At 41.3% G+C, this 6610-nt stretch overlaps 1 pseudogene across 1 annotated transcript; it reads right to left on the reverse strand.

Annotated features, from left to right (window-relative positions):
- Positions 1-2106: 2106 nt before the first annotated feature.
- Positions 2107-6610, reverse strand: LOC106566844 (lysosomal amino acid transporter 1 homolog; annotated as a pseudogene). The gene is made up of 8 exons (XR_006758547.1): positions 5994-6610; positions 5569-5775; positions 5348-5477; positions 5042-5129; positions 4012-4163; positions 3811-3903; positions 3504-3689; positions 2107-3186 (listed from the first exon to the last, which is right to left on the reverse strand). The product of XR_006758547.1 is annotated as a lysosomal amino acid transporter 1 homolog (transcript).

Consider the following 6610-nt stretch of genomic DNA (forward strand, 5'->3'; position numbering starts at 1 on the left):
CCGATTGAAACGCTATTAGCCCGCACCACCGCTAACTAACTAGCCATTTCACATCGGTTACATAGGCTTACATTTGTTTACATTTTGACTCAAAGTGATCTTGACTCAGAAAAGGTTGGTTACCCCTGTTCTAGAGTTCTCTGCTAACACTAGCAATGTTTCCCTTTACAGCGCAATTGTGATCGAATCAACGCAATATTAGCCACTTTCAATGCAACATACAGACACAAAAATAACTATGCAAGAGATTTTGTTGTAGGCATAATGCATCGGAGTACGATTCTATTGTATTGACACGCACGACTCAGCCAATAAGAGATCTGTGCCATTTACTTTGAACTGGACTGTGTTTACAGCATAAGCGGTCTTGAGTAGATGCGCTTGTTTTGAGATCAAAGCAAAAGCATGTCACGTGTGTACATTTTGTTCATATCCTTTGGTAGTTAGTGAGTTATTAGTGAAGTTATACAGTGCATTCGGAAGTAATCAGACCGCTTGACTTTTGCCACATTTTGTTACGTTACAGCCTTATTCTAAAATGTATTAAATTGGTTTTTTTCTCCCCTCATCAACACAATACCCCATAATGACAAAGCAAAAACATGTTTTTAGAAATTTTTGCAAATGTATTAAAAATAAAAAACTGAAAAATTACATTTACATAAGTATTCAGACCTTTTACTCAATACTTTGACAGCGACTACAGCCTTGAGTCATCTTGGGTATGACGCAACAAGCTTGGCACACCTATATTTCAGGAGTTTCCCCCATTCTTCTCTGCAGATCCTCTCAAGCTATGTCAGGTTGGATGGGGAGCGTAGCTGCACAGCTATTTTCAGGTCTCTCCAGAGATGTTTGATCAGGTTCAAGTCTGGGCTCAGGCTGTGCCACTCAAGGACATTGAGACTTGTCCCAAAGCCACTCCTGTGTTGTCTTGGCTGTGTGCTTAGGGTCGTTGTCTTGTTGGAAGGTGAACCTTTGCCCCAGTCTGAGGTCCTGAGCAGGTTTTCATCAAGGATCTCTCTGTACTTAGCATTGTTAATCTTTCCCTCGATCCTGACTAGACTCCAAGTCTCTGCTGCTGAAAAACATCCCCACAGCATGATGCTGCCACCGCCATGCTTCAACGTAGAGATGGTATTGGCCAGGTGATGAGCGTTGCCTGGTATCCTCCAGATGTGACGCTTGGCATTCAGACCAAATAGTTCAATCTTGGTTTCATCAGAACAGAGAATCTTGTTTCTCATGGTCAGAGTCCTTTAGGTGCCTTTTGGCAAACTCCAAGCAGACTGTCATGTGCCTTTTACTGAGGAGTGGCTTCCACTCTACCATAAAGACCTGATTGTTGGAGTGTTGCAGAGATGGTTGTCCTTCTGGAAAGTTCTCCCATCTCCACAGAGGAACTCGGGAGCCCTGTCAAAATGACCATCAGGTTCTTGGTCACCTCCCTGACCAAGGCCCATCTGCCCCGATTGTTCAGTTTGGCTGGGTGGCCAGCTCTAGGAAGAGTCTTGGTGGTTCCAAACTTCTTCCATTTAAGAATGATGGAGGCCACACCGTTCTTAGGGATCTTCAATACTGCAGAAATGTGAGACAGGTGTGCGTCTTTCCAAATCGTGTCCAATCAATAGAATTTACCACAGGTGGACTCCAATCAAATTGTAGAAACATCAAGGATGATCAATGGAAACAGGATGCACCCGAGATCAATTTCAAGTCTCATAGCAAAGAGTTTGAATACGGTAAATAAGGTTTTTATTTGTAGTAAAAAAAAAAAAGTGTTTTTGCTTTGTCTTGATTAAAAAAAAATACATTTTAGAATAAGTAACAAAATGTGGAAACGTGAAGGGGTCTGAATACTTTCCAAATGCACTGTATATGAAATTCCCATTTTATGAGTTTGATTATATAATCTTTAAATCCAGTCAAAAACAGTATAGGATATGGAAGGCAGCAAATGACATCACTTTCTCAGCATATCTAGCAAACTATAAATCAGAGTTCCATAGCCATTTTCAGTTGCATAATAAATCAAGTTTTTAAATGAAACCCATTGAGCGTGTGTGAGGAATAAAAACATGTAAATGAAATACACATTCCAGCAAATCATTTCTTTAGGACCTTTTTTTTTTTTTATAATGGTCTAAAATGTAGCAGTATGTAGGGAATGAGACACTATCAATGTGATAAAATCTTAAATCACCCAAATCCTTGCTATGCATATCAGTAGACAGTGATGCACCACCATGTGTTTAGGGAACAGGCCAAGAAAAGGAAAAAAAAAGAAAAACAGGACCATTCAATCACCAAAACTCTTTAGTGGGCATCATGATATGCTTACACTGAACAAACAGGTCAAGTCTCCAGATCTGAAAACATACCAAAAATGTTGTTTTTTTTTAAATACAAGACATGGAAAATGTAATCCAGTCTCCTTTTTACCTCATTTAGCACCCGGTAATCTTAACAATACGCACATCTCAATAGGTAGTCTAAGTAACTCATTACTTATCCCAAGTACAAATACTTATGCTATCACTAAAAAAATATATATAAAATCACTGGAATACACCTTTAAGGCAATTGACGTAAATGATCAAATAGAATTAAAAAGTACAGTACTTCAAACATTAACACTTTAGTTACAATAAATCCACATGAACATATTAAGACACTAGGATTTCCATGTCTTTGTGTACTCAAAATATTTCTAGTTAAATCACTTCTGAAATACAACAAGACTATTCCAATACAACCACAAGAGGGTTCCATGCAGTGACAAGTAGCGTCATGATTGTCAGAACAGGTTTGAAGCAAACTACAAGTACTTATTGAGTAACGGGGGAACGGTCTGTCACTAAAAGATTAAGAGCCATTAAGAACAGTAAACTACAGCTGCATCCCAATGAACAATGTGGAGTCTCTCGAAACATTAAAAATTACAAAAACACAGATCGTATAAATAACAAATACAACTATAAAATCTAAAGAAAGAGATTTCCTGTGTTTGCCAAAACTGTTTAGGAATGTGAATTGAGAGTCCATTTGGTGGGGATAAGTGTCTGTACTGCTAGATCCAGCACCCAGGGAGTAGTTTCATTTGTCCAGCAGAGCAGCTCTCTCACCGTGCTGCGATTCCAACTCTAGAGGGGCGTTATTGCGGTATATCAAGAACTGTATGGAGATCTGATGCTGTGAGTCAAGGGAATTCAAGAAGTTTATGAATTAAATAAAAATATTCTTACTAAAAGGCACTGGAAAAGAAATGCATCCCAAAGACTGCAGGCTTAAATATAGGATAATGTACAGGTAAATACTTACATCATACCAGTCACAAACCAACCTGAACCAATTGCCTTTAGGTAAGTTCATTACGGTCATGTAATACAAGGACAGAGCCAAAATCAGAAGCTAAGTGTTAAGTCAAAGCAGACTAAATGTTACAAGTACACATGTGATTGAAGAGGCCAGAGGCCCAGCAGGCATTGTAATGAGAAGGATACCAGCAGGTCTAGAGAGAGGGTGCCCAGGCTGCCTACGAGCCAGGGCAGGAGGTGGATGATGTAGCTTCCCTCTCCCTGGCCCTGCTCAGGGTTCTTCAGCAGCACACTCAGGCCGTACATGGTGTTACCCAGGATGACCAGGGCAAACAGGAAGTAGGACACACCCTCCGTCGACTTTCTCGTATACTACAGAGAGATAGTAAAAATATGAGAAAGAAAATATCCATGCAGCACTTTTACAGGTAGGAAGCCTACCCAGTACTCATTCACTCAACAACCCTTCCCAACTCCCCTTTTTCAGACTCACATTAATGTGCATCTGTGGCAGTCTGGAGCAGAGGTAGAGCACTGAGGATATGGAGCCAATGATATACCCAATGATCTCCTTGGTGCTGAAAGCCTGGACACAAGCAAAAAAAAAAAGTTTGCATGTCACGCATAACAGTTAGCCAGGGGCCAGTGTCATATCAACACAAATTACATTAGCATCCACTGATTGCTTAAAGACCACTTCACCTTAATACTGTCCAGTGGTTGACAGCAAGGCCCGCCCTTTAAACCCAGAGGGGACCACATCCTGTTGGGACGCAGGTAAGGCCACAAGGCCGGCAGAGAAGCCCAGGACATAGACCACACCCACCACATTTAAGACCGACCTGCCTGGGTTGAGGAATGGGAGAAAAAAAAATGGGCTTAGTCTTAATTTTTGGAAGACGCAGCCTCAGCAAACTCCTGCAACTATGAGTCGCTGCGTCATCAGCTGCCACAAAAATAAGGAAACAAAAGAACAGAATGTTGTGGTGATGCACGGTATTGCCGACATCAGTTGTGCATCATTTTCTCCATTATTGGACAATTGGTTAGAAAAATTCTATGTTAATGTAGAATAATTAGGATCTGATAGTGTACTAAAAAAGCAAAGTTAGGGGACTTTTACCATCACAAGGTCTAGTATCGAGCAGTGTTTCTCAACACTAGCCTAATCCTAGGGAGCCTCTATGTATAGACCAGAACAGTCCAATCTGAAGCTATTCCCATACTGAAATACACATCTGTTAGGTTCACTGAACTGTTAAATAACAACTGTAAGCCTATATTCAATTAAAACAACCTAGCAATGTTTTTTGGAATAATGAGATATTTTTACAAAGGCGTCTTGGAAATAACATTTGCTGAGTCGGCAGAACATGGACAAGCCATACCCTGTCATGCGTGTGTGTGTGAAAGGGCAGTGTTTCCCAACTCCAGTCCTCAAGTACCCCCAACAGTACACATTATTGTTGTAGCCCAGGACAAGCACACCTGATTCCACTTCTCAACTAATCATCAAGTCCTCAATGAGTTGAATCAGGTGAGTTTGTCCGGCGCTACAACAATGTGTACTGTTTGGAATACTCAAGGACTGGATTTTGGAAAGACATACACGCAAAGACCCCTCGATTAATAGTCAGTGGGTGGAACGTACACTGACCAGTGGCCTTGATTTAGTACTGACAACAAATCTCACAGCAGATAATTTGACAAAAAAACAAACTCACTGTTATTCATCCTGTTCTTAGCCACATAGTAAAAGTACATTCCCAGCATCAATAAGTCAGCCAGGACAAAATACACTGCTGTGTACATCTGTATGAGAGAAGGGGGGGAAGGGAAGACGTCAGTGGGGTGGACAAGGGGAATACTTATATGCCTAACATTAAAATGTCATTATCTATACATTAGCATCATGATGAGTTGACCATTTCAGTTTATCCCTATTCTCATTAGACTGACACCAAAACGGTTTTATAATATTTTTCAAAGCATTTCAGCAATATTGACTGACCCAGACAGCCGTCACTTACCTGTAGCGGCAGTTGGTCAGCTAAGAATGAACCTACAAGATTGCAGGAGTCACCCCCCAGCCACAGCAGCAGAAACCAAATGGACAAGGCACTGTCCATATTCCCACTCTTACAAGAGTTGTAGTACTGTCTGCGTTCATGAACATAACAATGGGAAGAGTAACGGTGTTGTCCATAAATCAGAAATGGGCTGAAATAATGTAAAGCCAATCAAGACTTACGGCAGAGAAGAGACCATGAAGCACATTATTGACAGCAGACCCAGGATTACACTGGCCATGTCCCTGGCGTCCTGGGCACATTCCCGCAGCCCTTCCCAAACCCATCTCGACCCATTCGGGCACACAGTGCTGAAGTTTCCATCAGTGTTCCATCCAATGGACACCAGCGTGAGAACACCATCAGCCGATCCCAAATTCAGACTCATTCTAAGCACAGACGAAAGGGTTAAACGCACAAGCTAGACAAAATAGCTAAATAAGCAACAAAGTACAAGTAGATATGTGCTTATTATTTCTGTAGGCAAAACTTGTTTATACCTCAGTCTCAAATGTTACTAAGGAATTCAGACTCGAGTGACCTCGGTTTGTACTAAGAATGGACTAACTGTTTCCAGCTGGGCAATAAAACAAGTTGTTGATCTTACCTGATTCTCGGCAAGTTAGTGAAGTGTGTCCAGGCGTCTACGTCTGTTTGCTGACTGGCTTGCAAAGATAAAGAAGAAAAGCATAGACGTAAAAACAATTGTGTTCGGAGTGACCTAGCTAGTTATGATTGGAAGATCAGTAGGGAAAAGGCGGAGCTAGACGGCAGATTGAGGGAGTTCTATTAACATGAGCCGCGGTGCACCGTGAACGAGCAAAAGCGGTCAGAGAGGAGCGCCTTTCTCAAATCGAACCCTAATATGCGCCGCTCGCACATGTTAACGAGGCAGTGTAGTGCATAATTTAGAAACATATATTTTCCATAAAATATGTTTGAATTTTCAAACTAGTTTTCATTGGGGAGGCAGATAAAGCGTTTTTATCAAAAGCAATCTCTGTTGCATCTGAAAACACAGAATCCTACTCATTACTCCAAGTGCTTAAATGGATACTTGGCAATGAGGCCATTTATCTATTTCCGCAGTCAGATGAACTCGTGGATACCATTTTATGTCTGTGTGTCCAGGTTAATCCAGGTCCTGCAGTGCCTAGCTCCACTCCCACTCCCCAGGTGCTCTCATTTGTTGACTTCTGTAACTGTAAAAGCCTTGGTTTCATG

The sequence above is a fragment of the Salmo salar genome, chromosome ssa13, assembly GCF_905237065.1.
Source record: "Salmo salar chromosome ssa13, Ssal_v3.1, whole genome shotgun sequence".
Classification (NCBI taxonomy): Eukaryota; Metazoa; Chordata; class Actinopteri; order Salmoniformes; family Salmonidae; genus Salmo; species Salmo salar.